The sequence below is a fragment of the Equus quagga genome, chromosome 3 (assembly GCF_021613505.1).
Source record: "Equus quagga isolate Etosha38 chromosome 3, UCLA_HA_Equagga_1.0, whole genome shotgun sequence".
NCBI classification, from domain to species: Eukaryota; Metazoa; Chordata; class Mammalia; order Perissodactyla; family Equidae; genus Equus; species Equus quagga.
The window spans coordinates 124936842-124953519 of NC_060269.1; the positions used below are offsets into that span (position 1 = coordinate 124936842).

Genomic DNA, 16678 nt, shown 5'->3' on the forward strand with positions numbered 1-16678 from the left:
TTCCACGGTCTCCACAATTACCGTTTTGAAGGGTTCCCCACATTTTTCAAGAAAAAATAGTTCTCTTCTCCTTTACAGGTTTTGAGGCTAAGTTTTGGAGTCAGACAGGCCTGGAGTCAAACCTTCACTTTGCCATTTACTATCTGGGCAGCTTTGGTTGAACTGGCCTCTCGAAGTGTCAGACCTCTTGTCTATTAAAAAAGGACAGGGACCCTTATCTCCTAGAGTGGCTGTGAGAATTAAATTGCGATCTTGAACATAAACTAAACATGGAGACTGGTTCATAGTAAGGGTTTGGTAAATGGGAGCTGTTTTGTAAATAGCATCATTTTCATTATTCTCTTTTGGAAATTTCAAATGGGTCACAGTGATGAGGATTATTTGGGGCTGGTTACTTTTGAAAACTGCAGACAGGGAAGGTGGCTCTGAGGAGTGGAATTTGCTTGCCCTTTGATAGAGACATTTGCATTTGTGAAGGAAGTCTCCATCTGTGGGGGGTGTCTCCCTCTCTGCACCAGGAGGAAGAGGGGATGACCTTATCTCTAGAAACTCTTAATGGGGAAGGCAAGGACTTAAGTCTTGTTTATTGTGCTCGTCTGGTAACCTCATGAAGCTGACTCCCCCCACCACCAACATCCTCCTTTGTCTTTAGCTGAAGATAATATTTAAGGTGGTGGCTTCTGCCATTTACTTAATCTGGTTTGATTCCTATCTAAAGTTATAGGACCACCCAATAACCAGACCCCACCGGCACTGATACCATTTTAACAACTCTTTTTACATATTCTTTCCTTTGTCTTCTAAAGGGAACTCACATACCTATGCCTTAAATTTAGCCCTACCCTCAACCCATGTTTGCAGCAGCAGCTCCTCCTGCCCGTGGGTCCTGTCCCCATGCAGCAGCTCTGACTGCCCATGGGTCCTGTCCCCATGCTATTCCACACTATTCTCTAAATAAAAGAGCACTACTTCCAGACTTGAGAGTCCAAGAAATCTTTCTTTTGACTCTTTCGGCTTGCCGACCCCACATCAACAGCACAGCACAGAGGCACTCTGAGGAGTGTAAGTTTCTAATAAGTTCTCAGCAACAGAGAAGACCAGCTATTCCCTTCATCCGGGAGAAGAGCCAGAGGGCTTGGGGGCGGGGAGATGTTTCTCCGAATCAGGCGAAACAGTGCCCAGGTCCTCACTTCTGCTCCCTACCCCATTTCTCTGCACCTCATTTCCCTCCCAAACAGGGATTTACCTGCTCTAATCCCATTGCTTTCCTTCGGTCCATATATCACCACCTTTTGTAAAACCACTTAACACTCTGGGGACACCAAAGCATTAACAGTTCCCTGAAGCAAAAACCTTTACCAGAGCTCGCCTGGCCAGCCTAAAAGAGCCGATGCAGCTCCACAGAGCAGGTCCTTCACAGACAGAAAGCACCACCGTCTCCCTCTCCCCCACCGTGTTGCCTGCTTACTGATATTCTCTTCCTAAAGGCCACTGATGCAGATCCACCCTTAAGCCAAATTTAAGGATGAATGTTCTTCATAAAGTACCCAAAGGTATTTGATGCCTAACTTAAAGAGAGCAAGCTGGATATGTGTATAAACTAGTCAATATGACAGCTAGTATTTCTGTAGGGAGGAAAAAGTGAGTCAGTAGAATACTCTTCAGCAAATCAATTATTAAGCACTCATTCATCTGACCACTTTTCATTGAACATCTATTATGTGTTAGATGCTGAGGAGGATACAAACACTAATCAGGCATAGAAGCCACTTCCAGATGCTGACAGCCTAGTAGGAGAGCCAACATAAGTATCAGATCTAGCTAGCTAGCTAGATAGACAGATAGATGTATATATATACACACACACAAGGAATAGGCGATAATGCCAGAGGAAATGTTCAGAGAAACTATTGTGGGAGTTCAAATGAGGGCTCCGTCGACCCTAGCTACAGCCTGCCCTGATCATCCTATTTAATATCACAACCTGCCCCAACCCCCACACTCCCAATCTCCCTTTCCTGCTTCCAGTGGCACTTATCACCTTGTAGAATACTATATAATCCATTTATCGATCCTAGTTGTCATTTGTCTATCACTCCCACTAGAAGGTAGTCTCTCTCCGCAAGGGCCCAGAGTTTTTGTCTGCTTTGATGTATCCCAAGTACCTGAAATAGACCTTGGCACATAGTAGGGACTCAGTAAACTTCCCTAAATGCAAGGCAGGCAGGACAGGTGTGAGAGATAGCCATCCCTCCATCCATTCACTTAGTAAGCATCTACTGAGCATCTTCTCCATGCCAAGCATTACTGGAGGCCCTGGAGATGTAAAGAAAAGAAACTTTCCATTCCCTCCAGGGGCTGGCAAGCTTGACAGAGGACGAGAGCTTCCTGCTTAGATAAACAGTGTGAGCAGAGGTTGCAGAGGCAGAAGCACGGGGCCACGTTCTAGAGAAGGGCAAAGCCGGGTGTGATGGGGACCTCCTGGGAAGAAGGCTGGAGAAGCACTGTGGGCACCAAAGGCGGAAGGCACAGAACCCCTGGCCAAGCGGTCTCTGCTTGCAGCTGAACCCTCACAGCCCTCAAGGAGATAAGCTTCATTTTGAAATAACTCCCTTAGATACAGACGTAAGACTCCATCAAAGCCGATAACTCAGACTTAATCCGAGAGGTAGAAAGTCAGATAGTAGGAATGCACAGGAGCTCTCTTCCTTACATCCCATACTTTTTTTATGCTTCACATTTTGCCTCTTTTCAAGTCACAGAGGAATGGGCTCACACGCAGACACATAGAGAACACACTCCAACTGTTTCCCACTTTGCATAGATTATTCCAGCCAAGAGAGGAGAGGGCTGTACCACACCTGCCTTGCTCTTTGATTGTCGGGTCACTTTGAGAAGAAGGATTGCTTGTCCGAGCAGCACGTTCCTGGAGAGACCAGGCGTGGGAGGCAGCTGCAGGACACCCACACGACTCCCTCTGGCTCGGGCCTGAGCATACCCAGCAGTCAAGGCCACTTGCTGGACCCTCTGAGGGCAGATCTCAGAGCCAGGCACTGGGAAAGTCACAAAAGTACTAGAAGAGAGAGTCTGCAAGAGCTCACATCTGACCCCAAGGAGGGAGAGAGGAGATGCTGTAAAAATAAATGCTTATAGGCATAATTAGATTGGACGGCTGTTCTGAGCTCTGGAAAAAATAGCATATAAAAATAATTCTGTTATAAACTGCTGCTTTCCTATATATAGCAAATACAAATAATCATCCACTTCCCCAGCTCATCTGTTTTGTGAGTTCCTGTTTTTAAATGCTGGTTTTTCTTAAAAGCTCACCTCACAAGCAGAAGTTCTAGTGGCCGCCACAGAGGAATGTGCAGCCATCAAGGTGACCTGGAGGTCTCTGCGGGGGGTGGGGGGGGGTGAGGTGGGGGAGGGGCTATTGCGGAAACTGGGTGATTCATCCTGGGAAATCAGGCCACTTGGGCAAAATCAGAAGCACACATTCCAGGAGCCCCAGCCCTGTGGCTGAGTGGTTAAGTTCTGACAAATAAAAATGGCAAACAATAAGATATATTGGAGAATATGAGGAAGCCATTTGGTATAAACCTAATTCGGCCTGACCTTGTCTTTCCAAAAGGGCCTGACCAAGGCCTTTGAGCATGCATTGTATGTCTGCTTTAGATATTCCCTATGGCAAGAACAAAGGCCCTTGAAATAAAGGTGCAAATTCCCCCCCCCCCCCCAACGTTGGCATTTCTTTAAGGGTTAAGCATCTTTCCTTAGGCTAGAAACTGCTGCACTCACCTGTGACCACCCAGCTCAAGACGATAGACTTGCCTCCTGCTACACCCTCCGAGATAGCAGACCCACTACCTGCGGTCTCCATCCAGCGCTGTGCTGACAGGGCAATCTTGTGACTATTGTGGGAGGGACATTTCAATCATATGTGAAACAGCCTGTTTGGGGGTATATAACCACTCTGTATACCTCACTTCTTTGGTGCCCTTTCTTCCTTTGGGAAGAAAGGCTCTGGGCCATGGTCCTCAGATTTCAGCTCAGAATAAACTCACCCAAATTTTCATTTATAGATTGGTTATGGATTATTTTCGTCGACAGTTCGCACCCAGCTTCGGCTACTGACGGTTCACTGGTTTGGATCCTGGGCGCAGACCTACACACTACTTATCAAGCCATGCTGTGGCAGCGTCCCACATAGAGGAAGTAAAGTGAATTACAACTAGGCTATACAACTATGTGCTGGGGCTTTGGGGAGAAAAAGAAAAAAAAGAGGAAGATTGGCAACAGATGTTAGTTCAGGGCCAAGCTTTAAAAAAAGCAGCACAGATTCCAGTTTGTTGCTGCTGCTGGGCATCCAGGCCTGTTCTCTGGCAGGCTGGCGGGTTCTGCAGCAGAGTGGACCCCAAAGCACTCTCTGAACCTCCCTGCTCCCCACCCTTTGCACCTGCCCTGGAGTTCCTTAACAACCTCACTATAAAATGCCTGGGATCGGTGAGGGGGGAGAAGTCAGCTACAGTACGTGGATATAAAGGCATATACAAATCTCTGGGTACTTATATGGTTCCAGGTCTGATGTGCTGTTGAAGGTGTCTTTCCCTGTGAGTACAAGTGTGAATGAAAAATCCCAGTCTCTCTTCCTCTAAGCAGCTCAGTGAAGAAAATGAGCATTCCAGACATCGGCACTGAAAAAGTTAGACCCCTACCAGGAGGAGCTGGAGACGCTCTGAGTAGCTCACTGCTGGGCATGCACGGAGGGAGGGGTCAGGCCCACAGGAGGGATCACTCTCCAACTTGCTAAGACACTTCCAAGCTGAGTCTTGTCAGGAAATGCTACCTGGTGTTAAGCCTTGTAATTCTACCCAAGAAGCCTCATTTCCCATTTTTTTTTAATTGTTTCCTCCCTCTGTCCATGGGAGCAATTTAAGTCACTCTGCTGCCCCACTAACAGCCTGTAGGATGACAATACACCAGAAAAGAGGAGGCCTTCCAGAAATAGGAAACCACTGTGAAAAATACTTGCTTAGAGTTTGACTAAGCCTTGGGAAGCAGAAACACTCCCTGATAATTTAATTGTTGGGAATGTAAGGGGATCTGAAATAGCAGTGGAATATATTTTTGGTGGTCTTCTGGCAGCTCCAGACAGGCAGTGTGGATCCTCTCATTCCCTTAGCAAGTATGCACTGAATCCTGTACTGAACCCATATTAGGCATTGACAATAGGTAATAGCTGATATTTAACAGACACTTACAGGCTGGGTACTGGGCTAGTACTTACTTGGGATATGTTATCTGATTTAATCCTCCCCAGCATCTATGACCGTCTTGCCATTATGACTCCCAATTTATGATCAAGATAATGGAGGTGCTGAGAGGGTAAGTAAACTTTTCCCAAAATCACAGAGCTGAATCATGGAAATGCCAGGACTGAACCCAGATCAGGCTCCAGCCTTAACTGCTACACTCCACTGCCCCCAAGAGAGATGTGCAGGGAAGATTGTGCAACCTGCCCCATAAGTCTGTTCCAGGCTTTGCCTTCAGAAAGTCCCTTATTGGGATCTTGAATTTCTCCTACTTCCGTTACAGTCCATTTTCTCTTGCTCAGCTTCAAGGGGAACTGGAGAATCGGGTGTGGCAGCTTCTGAGAAGTGTCAGGGGAAGGGGCAGGGACTGTCATAGAGCAGACATTGAAGGGAGAGATGCATTCATTACACCTGAACAGAAACGCCTCCAGCAGAGGCCACTTGCAGCCCTTGGGAGCCCTGTCTACATCCTGGTTGAAGCCCCGACTCCTCCCCACCCTCAGAGGGCAAAGGTTCATTTGCCTGCTGAGAAGTCCGAGTTCTGCCTCTGATGCAATACCACTGGCATTTTGTCAAGCTGGCAGCCCTCGTGGAAAAGGGCAGACAGTGCTTTTGTATCCATTCTGAGAAGAGACGTTTAAATAAATAGTGTTTTCCATGCCTTAGAACCCCCACAAACCTGGGGGCTCAGTTCTATTCATCACTGGTTAACACCACGACATTAAGCAGCCCTCTGGCTCAAGAGAACATGCCCCAAACTGGAAACTCGAGGATGCCCCAAGGGCTTGTTCTAACACAAATTGGTTTGTTTTGTAGCACCCGTCCATTGGTTCTGCGGGTCTGGGAGGAGGCCTAGAATGTGCATTTAGAACAAGGTCCTACGGGATGCTGATACAGCTGGGCCTGGACCACAGAGCCTCCCGAGATTGTTTGTAGAATTCTTGGGGCTCTGTTAGCACCAGCAACACCACTCCTATAAATCACAGCTCAAAACACCATTCCAGCACAATGTGATATTTAAAATCCCATAAGCACAAATATGTGTGTGAGGTAAGAGGCAGAGTGAAGAAATTAGGACAGGTCCAGCCCAGGCTGAATGGCAATTTAAGAATAAACCTCTTAAGGATGGAGGGGGTGGGGGATTGAAGAAAGAGGCAGCAGAAAGGACTTTTGGAGAAAGCCTTGTTTATAGTCAAGCTTTCTGCCTCATTCCTAAGAGTACCAAAATTGGTCTGGGCAAAGCCAGCACTGCCCTGCCCAGCCCTGCCCAGACCTGCCCAAGGTGTTCTCTCCTCCCTCAGGAGAGTACATTTACCTCCCAGCCACAGTACACTGGCTGCATTTGCATTCTCTTCCCTGGGGAAGACAGGGACGTCTGCCCACCTTGCCCTACCAGCTTGCTAACACATCCTCAAGGTCCCGTTCGACCCTAGGATTTCAACATAAATAACTGAAAGGAAGGGATCCTGACCCTCATCTGCAATCACCTACATTTCTAGAAAACGTGGAGATCAGATCTGGAGCTAGAAAAGAGATTAGGGACCTGACGCAGTCCACCCCCCACCGAGGGACTCAACCTTCTGTTGCCTTATCCAAACAACGTCACCCCTGTCCTTCCCTCTGAAGGGAAAGCCGTTTCTCCTTGGCCTCTTGGTGAATTCCTAGTCTTTCTTCAAACCTCATCTCTGGCATTTCGTCTCAGGGAGGCAATCCCTCAGGACCCCAGGGAGAGATCATCGTTAGCTCCATTATGCTTCTGCTGTACCGCATGCCTGCTTCCATATGGTTTACGAATATGAGTGACAGGACCCAAAGTATTAATCTCTAAGTATCCCCAGCCTGTCTTCTCCCTCCTCATCAACTAGAAGGGCTCTTCCCGCTTGGTTTCCACCACTCTCTGGGGATAGAGGCCTCCCTTGGTAGACTTCTTCCTTTCTCTTCTGTGATATAGAACCAGAGGCTGGGGAGAGAAAACTGAGAGACAGAAAGAACGAAGGACGTTTAGAAGATAGGAAAGGAATGTGGACTAGGGCCAGACAGATATTTTCTCTAGAATAGAAAAGGAAAAATTGCAAAGGTTGGGGCAATTTTCTGGAGGGTTTTGAGGAAAGAGTGCCAGGGCAGGCTCCTGACGTGAGGAAGTGGGTAGAAGAGGGAAGGAGATGGTCATAAGGGTAGCTCTGGACTGTCTACATGGATTCTATGTACACAGTTTGAAAATACAAGTAAAGGACTTAAGTTACTCTGAAATATCTTTTGGTCACGGCACCCTCTTCTTTGATGTGGCTCCACGACTGGACCACATGGGTTATGCTTTCGCTGGGTTACATCCTTGCACTTCTCCAACGTTTCGCTTTGCTCTTCCCAGCAGCTGGCACAGAGCCTGGCACATGAGAGATGCTCCAAAAGGTGGGCTTTTTTTCTCCCTTCTTTTCTCTGTCAACCCTGAGCAGCCCATCAGGCTGAAATGATGGCAGAATGGAGCAGGGGCTGACAGGACAACTCGGGGGAGGGAGGCAAATAAAACATCCCATGAAGTCTCCTGGGACTGTGTACCAGCCGCACAGTGCTGATCTTGGCTGGGAGCCCACCATTTACCAGCCCCCTCCGGGCCTCCGGGGTATGGCTAATTAAAGACATGGTTACTCATTTCATTCCCAAGTCGCTATTTAAGGAAGTAGAATCATGCCGTTCCTATAAGGCCTCTGACCCTACACCAGAGGCAAACAATGCTAGGGCTTGTCCAAGCGGCTGTAAGTACAGAGCCATTCAAAGAGCCTGGGAGGGGCCAGGAGAGGGAGGTGACTGCAGGCCCCACAGCTGGGCCAGCTGCTGGATGGCCCGTCCTTCAAGGCCCTCTTTCTCCCTCCCCGCAAAGGGCCAGGATCTAGTGACAACCCCTCCCTGAGCCCCCTGCCAGGGCAACTCCTGTGTTTTGTGGGCACACTCAGAGTCACATAGCTGACTCAGAGAAAAACATGCACAATCTCCTTTTGGATTTCAAGCAGCAGCGACTTGGAGCATTTGGGATTTTTCAGTTATTTTTTAAGAAGTAAAGAAAATATTACTTTTAATGAACAAACTCTTACTGAGATCTGCTCTGCAGCAGGCCTGGTGAATAAAAAAATTAAAAAGTGAATAAAAAATAATTCCTGCTCTCAAAGAGTATCCAGTCTTGTAGATGAAACCAATGCATGAACAAGTAAATTGCACTAACGCAGACTAAGTGTAAAGGTAGCGTTATGTACTATGCACAGTACAGAGAAGGTAGTGATAACCTCCATTTGGTTGGGGAAGAAAAGTGGTGTGCCAGAGCGTTAGAGATCTGAGGTGGGTTTTGAGGCGCAAGTAGGAGTTCATCAGGTAACCTAATAAGGGAAGGAGATGCCTAGAAGGGACAAAACATATTCAAAGTCATTTAGATCATGAGGAAATAGGTTGAACCCACTACTTTCAGTAGGTCTCAAACTTTTCTAACAAAGAACTCACAACAGCAAATTAGAGAGAAGGTAGGGCTGGTCTGAAGCATTCAGTCAAGCATGGAATTTCCTAACGTAGGTATTTCCATTTTCTAAAAGTATGATTATGGTTTATAACAGTCTCATGTGTTTTGACGTTAAAATGTTTTTAATTTCTAGTCAGTAAGAATATTTGACTTTCCAAATATACATTGTCAAATAAAATTCACCCTCCATGGAGGAAGAAGCTCCATGTTGACGTCTTGGCTTCAGAGAAAGGCAGTTGGTACCCAGCTTGAGAACTAGAAAGTCTTTCAAAGACGATTGCAGACTAGAGCTGCCTCTCCGAATGTATGAGGGGTTTTTCACATTCGTATTTAGGCCTGTTGACTGAGGTTGACCACAGTCACAGTATTTTCCAAACACTCTTCTTGAAGTTTAAAGTTTGTCCTCGTTCCCATTAGCCCTTACTGTCTGCCATGTTGGTGGATTTGAAGAAGATACCACCAGTGGGGCCACTGAGAGGCAGTCAGGCAGTGCTAGAGTGGACAACGCGGAATCTCTCCCACAAAACCAGCATTAGAAGGAATTCCAAGCTGAGTATGCAACTGAGGGCCAATCAGATGCAGGTACCACTGGAGGCTTACAAAAGCCACTTCAGGCAAAAGGTAATGATTCCCCGATCTCCATGCCAGGTTACGCTCCAGACCGATGAAGTCAGAAACTCTGGGAATGGCATCCAGGCATAAGAATTTATTAAACCTCTCAGGTGATTCCAATGTGTGGCCAAGTTTGCAAATCAGTGGGCTGGATCCCCACTGTTCTCAACCTTGGCTGCACATTAGAATCCCCTGGGGAGGTTTTTACACGTAAGGTGTATACATATAAACATATTCATGGTGGGGGAGCCCGGCTCTCAGCCCAGTAGGTCAGTATCCAGGGCTAAGGCTTGTGCCTCTATATGCCTTTAGACCTGAGAAGGGATCCAGTCTACCCTGACCCTGTACTTTGGGGCAACTTCCTGGAACTTTTCCAAGCCCCATGTGGGTGCTTGGACCCACAGGAGCTGTCAGGGTCATCCCTTGGGGTGCTCTCAGAGCTCAGTTACTCCTGCCTTTGAGGTCACCAGGACACCTGTGGCAGGTGTGGTTCCAGGAGGGCAACCTAGGTCACTGCTGTGCCTGGAGCAGTTTCTTGCACCCAAGATCAGGCCACCAGTGGTGCTACCACTGATTTGGGGGGACTACTCACATCGAACACATGGGCATGCTTGGGGCTCTGGGCTACCCACCATCCACTGCGACCTGGCTGGAGTTGCACACAGGCTCTGCGTGGTTCTTGCCCCTCTGCATTCGGACAATCCAGGTCCAAGGAACTGAGGGTGATGGGCAGCAACCGTGGCCCTGTGCACCCCCACAGCAAACAACCGGGATGGCCACCACCCCCACCACAGGCTCCGCAGTCTTCCCAGGTGGCTCTCCAGGCTTTTCTTCCACGGTGCCAACGGCCCCTGCTGGTCAATGTCGTCTCTTGTCTCCCACTGATGTTATGACTTCATGATGTCTCTGTCATCTTAGGCTGTGCCTGAGGAGGGTCCCCACTTTTTGCGGGGATGGGACCGCTCTTCTCAATCCCCCCACAGGCCACTACACCCCAGGCTGGTGGCCATGTGCGGCAGGCAGGGGTGACATCCCTGTTGAAAGAGATCACATTCTAGGAAGGCAATGATTACCACCTGAAGAGTTCCTAACACCGGGGAAGATAATTCTACATTCTAGACAGTTCTACATTGCTAGACAATTTCAAACAGTAAATTTAAGGTCACCAAAAAAGAATTATCCTTCACAATTTCTTGCATACTGGGGAACACTTGCACTTCATGGGCAAGGGAAGCACAGTCCAAACGCTTGAGAGGGTCATAGGGAGCCAATCCTCACTGGAGCATAAAGAGGAGGCAATTTACCAGTAACAAGGTAACAGCCCTTAAATTAATGGTATTACAGGGAAAGGCAGAAGCTCTACTCTGTTTCAACACAGATGGCTCTGAGGAGCCCTGGCATTGTAATAATGTTGCTCCCTTCCTTCAGTGGGAGATGTGGAATTCACCAGGAATGGTGCGTTGGACCAGAAAGAACAAGGAGAGAGGGTGTGGGGATGGACCCTACAGAGAATCTTCGTTTGTATTAACTGAACAATAAAGACATAAGTAGCTCTTCTGTGCCAATTATTCTAATGTTTATTCAATAAATCACTATACCTCATATGGGCCCACGAATTTTATAATATGTTTTGTAATCAACTTGTTTTTACAGGCAGGAACCCCACCAAACAATATTTGCCCAGGCTCCACACATGCTAGGGCAATCCTGTTGGGCATCCCATTTGGTTGTTTTCTGTCCCAAAGCTCCCCAGGGGATTCCAGTTTTGTACCCAGGGCCGAGAGTCCCTGCACCAGAAGCAAGCAGGCGGATGTCTACACCTCTGGTTTCAGCCCCCAGTGGAGAAGTGCCTCAGGTGGAGTTGGATTATGTACCCCCAGAATTTGTTGAAGTTCCAGACTCCATTACTTCAGAGTGTGGCCTTATTTGGAAATAGGGTCATTGCAGATGTAATTAGTTATGTTAAAATGTGGTCATCCTGGAGTAGGGTGTGTCCCTACCCCATCTGACTGGTGCCCTTATAAAAAGGGGAGATTTGACACCATCACACACACACACACAAGGAGAGCGCCACGTGAACATGAAGGCAGAGATCAGGGTGATGCGTCTACAAGCCAAGGAACGCCAAAGATTGAGAGCAAACCACCAGAAGCGAGGGGAGAGGTCTGGACCTGATGCTTCCCTCACCACCCACTGAAGGAACCAACCCTGCCGACACCTTGATCTTAAACTTCTAGCCTCCAAAACTGTGAGACAATAAATTTCTGTTGTTTATGGGACCCAGTTTGTGGCACTTTGTTATGGCAGCCTAGGAAATGAATGTAGGGAGATTGCTCAAAGGAACCAAATGGAAGTTCAACACACAAAGGTTCAAAATGGACTAAAAACCAAAACAGAATCTCTCCAGGTAGTGAAAGAGTTGGAAAGCATCGGAAACTCAGAAGACTGGGGTTTCTTAAATGCACTTAACGCTGCCGCAGGGAGCATCGTAAATCTCCTCAGTGAATGTGCCCAATCTGCTGATAGCGAGTGAGAAAATAGCGGGCTTGCTTTGTGTAAGGTCCTACACTCCCTTCACTCCTTTGCTCATTTCAACCTGTCAGGCCAAGGAGAGATAATTGCATTAAATCACCTGGCAACTTAAATGCTCTCATTTTTAGCATCAAAGGAGACTTCCTCTTTAACCAATTAAAAACCTAAGGTCTCCTTGGCAAGTAGGAAAGCCTTAGAACTAGAATTTGGCCAGGTGTTGGATTTGACAGCAGAGCTTCTGGGTCCCAAAGGAAGCTTCTGGCGGGGCTTAATCAGGCCCCCCGGCAAAGGAACCCACAGGTGCCCCAGGACAATAGTGGCCTGCACATCTCCCACGAGATACTAAGCTCCTGGAGAGAGAGCATTCACCATGGGCCCTATTTTCACAACTCTTCCATTGAATTCTCTACCTAACCCCTTCTTGGGCACAGAGATTGTCCTTCCTCACCCGATTCCTGTACAGGGGCGAGGATTAAAGAGAGAGCTCACAGACTCTTCGAGATGCAGTGAGAGGGCAGGAAATAAGCATCTTAACAAGGCATTTGCGGCAGTTTTCGGGGTCATGCAAGTCAGATAAAAAGATGAGAAATGGACATTTAATTAGGGTCAGTGAAAGGAGAAAGGGTGTGGCACCTAGAAATGAATTTTTCTTTTTGAAGCTGTAAACAGAACCTCAGAGTCCTTTGGCTCATTTGCCCTGTGGAAGCAGTTTTCTAACTGAAGAGCTTGCGACTCACCCATCTTCCTGTAGAAGACATAAGCAGATCTAGGGAGCTTTAGATAAGGCCCTTTAAAAATAAATGCAAAAGAAGGAAATTAATATCTTCCATCCTGGCAGCTCTTCTTGGGTCCCCTCCTACTCTGGGAGTTTTCAGTGCGTAGATTTGGAGGAAAAAAATATTCAAACATGAAACTGATTGTTCAATCCCACGTCAGTTTCATTTTCCAGCTTTCTGGCAGATTGCCTGCTGAGCCAACCGCATGTCCTCCAGTTCTCTAGAAATGCCCTTGTTCAAAAGGTCGCAAACACCTGGTACCATTCTAAGTTGAGCCCGAGTTCCTCTACCGGCTGCAGGGATCCTGCTGCTGAGAGGAAGTTTGGCCTCATGGAAAGAGCTTCTATGCTCAAGTCCCAGATTTGAATCTCAGGTCCTTCTCTTGTGCAGGTTATTTGACTCTGTAGGTTGGTTTCCTCCTCCAAGAACAGAGATGAAATGAGTGATGGGGGGGGGTTCACAATCTCCTTGTGAGAATGCAATGGAAGAATAATAATAAATAAAGCTCCTGCTACACAGTATCAGGAGAGTAATAAATAAGGCTCCTGATATACTCCTGAGAACAAACAAAGCTCCTCATGCACTGTAGTAGGAGCCCAAGAAAAGGGGCTCCACTCCGCCCTGTCTGACCTGCAGCTCAGCTGAGGTTATGATCCTTCCTCCCAGTCCATAAGAAAAAGGAGAGGGGAGGGACCAGTGTTCTCTATGCCCCCTGCCTGATCCCGTTGGAGGCGGCTCAGCATAGGTTCCTGTGCTGTGCCTTCCGAGGAGGAGCTAGTGCTGATAGAGGATAAGGAGAGCAGAAGGCTGGCCCTTTTTCATTTCAAGGAATCAAATAAAGGAGAATCTATGTGCTGGGCTTTAATTGCAATCAGTAAACATTTGTGGAGCACAGACCGTACGTCCATCCTGTGCTTGGTTACTGAGATTGAAGAAATGAGTAAGACTTGGCCCCTCCTCCAAGCCTCTCCACATCTTGATGCGCAGCTATCTAAGAACGCAGAACATCTTTCAATCCATCTAGTTTCCCAAGAAATTGTGGTGATTCCATGTTTTATTATACTACATTGGCTTATTTTTATTTTAATAAAAAATTTATATGCAAAACAAAAGCATATTTTTTCCTCTCTCTTAATCCATAAACCTCATTGACATTTAAGATTAACTTAATTTCTAATAATATAAACAGGAAGTGACTTTTTCTTAAAGTTACTAAATAAATAAAGCCAACCATATTTTCATTGAAATAAAATTTGACAAAACAGTTTTTAAGTTCTGGAGAAGAACTCATTCTCTAAATGAGTAATTAAAACCTGCTTAATCTAATAAAGTAGATTCTCTATGGACCTCCTATAATAGACAAAATTTTGTTAATCTGAGTTGAGCGATAATATGAATTTAGAGGAAATAAACTGCATTTTGGGGGAAAAAACAAACATGTTATATGTAAGAACTCTCATTTATCCACACTGGATCCCCAGTGGACCCCAAGAACTGTATTTACAAAAAAGCCTGCACAGCATTTGATAGGTAACTGTCTTCTCCAGCTGGGAAGTGGAAAACCAAACTCCCTCCAGTGATGGCTAGGGATGTTTTCCTTTGGGAAGACAGAGTTTGTTTTTCTGCTCCTTCTTTCGCCCAGGTCAAACTGATCTTGTTGATCAGACACTTCCTCTCTTGTCCAACAATTTCCCACTGAAAAGTGAGACCATTCTGGTCAACTAGCTTTTCCCGTGCCAGCAAAGGGAGCTCCGTGCAGACTGGAGGTTGGCATTGTCTGATCATCCTCCCAAGGGAGAGGATACAGCGCAAAATTCTTCCTCCAGGGCCTCCCAGAAGTGTGGCTGACACAAGAGTGGATCATAATCTGGGTTATGGCACCTTTGAGCATAAACATGCTACTTAGAATGTCACATATATGTGTTATATATGTATGTATCTGCAAAGATACAACCGTGTATATATCTCTGTATTGTCAAGAAAGAAGCCTTGATGAGGCCAACAAAGGTTTCCTTAGACCCTAGAGCTCTCTAAAGAACTTGCTTTAATTAATAGATCAGAATAGTTTGTATTCAACATATCAAATAAGTAGATGATTGATAGATAAATAGATAGATTGATTTAGAAGTCAGATAGACCTGTTTATACCAATTACTGGCTGAAGGAGCCTTGATAAGGTATTAAGTTTTCCTAAACCTAAATTTACTTGTCTGTAAAATGGGTTCAATTACCTCTCCAGATGGTTTCAAGGCATAAATGAAACAGTGTCTGTAAAGTGCTTATTAAAGTGACTTACATAATGCAAGCCTCAATACAGAGAAAACATTACCAGCATCATTCTTGTTGAGGAACAGTTAATTTGGGGGCATCTTTGTGAGGTGGGGATTTCAGAACGGTAAGGAGACAGACTGCATTAATGGAAAGCCTCCCACACACATCCGTGTAAATGGATACTTCCCGCAACAATGCACAGCTTAAGGGGGGCCAGTCACCTGGTGGTCAAATGTTTCCCAAGTCGCTGAGGGTGAGACAGTGCTGCTGGGGAACCCAGCTTGAGTTCCTGGTTCAAGAATCACACCTGTGAAATTCGATCCAGGTGGGAAATTCTTCGAGTTGACTCTGCTGAAGCCATGGTTCATTATCAAGTTATTTCCCTGGGTCACTCTGAGGTCATCTCCTTAATTAACGTATCAGCCAAGAGATGCCACAAAATCCAAGCTGCTCAGCCTTTGCCTCCAAGTCCATCACAGCCCCTCTCCTTCACTGAAAACTTTTTTGGTGCCAGGCACCAGGCAAAGAGCCTCTGTACATCACTTTATTTAATCTTCTAACAACCCTCTGGGGGAGCGGCTACAACAATCACCATTTAAAGATGAAGAATCTAGGGGCCTGCCCGGTGGCGCAGTGGTTAAAAGTGCAGTTCCACATCAGCGGGCTGGGGTTCGCCAGTTCGGATCCTGGGTGCGGATGTGGCACCACTTGGCACGCCATGCTGTGGCAGGCATCCCACATATAAAGTAGAGGAAGATGGGCATAGACATTAGCTCAGGGCCAGTCTTCCTCAGCAAAAAGAGGAGGATTGGCAGCAGTTAGCTCAGGGCTAATCTTTCTAAAAAAAAACAAAAAAGATGAAGACTCTCAGGCTTGCAAGCTCCAGTCATTTGCCCAGGATCACAGCTAGCAAATGGTGGAGCCGAAATTGCAGGTAACCGTGGAGATCTTTCCATCAGACTATGCTCCCCAGAAAACCATTAATTCCACTTTTCTCTCCTCTGTCACGTGTTTATATTGCATATGAGAACAAAAGGAGGTTTAAAATCCTCATTTTTCTCACCTGCTAAAGAGCAACACAGCCTGTTGTTACTAATCAAGCCTTACCTTGCTCCAGGCTCTCCAGACTATTCCGCCTATCCTCATATGGCATCTCTGCTCACCCCAATCCGTGCTAGGGATTCCTTCCGGCCTTTCAAAAAACAACTGGTAACAATTTAGCAATTAGTTTAAATCTCTTTAGTTGGGCTAAGATGCCCCTTTTCAGGGGCACCTGGTTGGAGCAAGAGTGCCACCTGGTGGAACATTTGGGTCACTGCCAACACTTGTTCCTTGGTCAAAGGTGGCAAAGCCGGCTTTGAACAGAAATGGACAAGGAGCAGTGTTCACGCCGCCTGGGACCGTGCCCAGAAATAACTCAGCAGCGTCCAGGCACGAACTTACTGAAACTCAAAGTCTTGCTGAAACACAAGTTTGGGACTTTAAGGGTATGCGTGTCTTGGCTCCAAAGCCTGGGGCTGGAATTAGGGTAATTCGGAGGGTGAGGCAAGGCCAGGCAAGTGCAGGATTGCATCCTGTCTTCATTTAAAATTTTGAAATTTTATTCATCATGGATTTTTGCATTAATTTTTACTTTTTAAGATTGCATTAAAATACTATTTATCTTGATT

At 46.5% G+C, this 16678-nt stretch overlaps 1 long non-coding RNA gene across 1 annotated transcript; it reads right to left on the minus strand.

Annotated features, from left to right (window-relative positions):
• Positions 1–10299: 10299 nt before the first annotated feature.
• LOC124237498 (uncharacterized) lies at positions 10300–16403 on the minus strand. Its single transcript, XR_006888017.1, has 3 exons — positions 16116–16403; positions 12699–12749; positions 10300–10463 (listed from the first exon to the last, which is right to left on the minus strand). It is a non-coding gene; the product is annotated as an uncharacterized LOC124237498 (long non-coding RNA).
• Between the last annotated feature and the right edge of the window lie 275 nt (positions 16404–16678).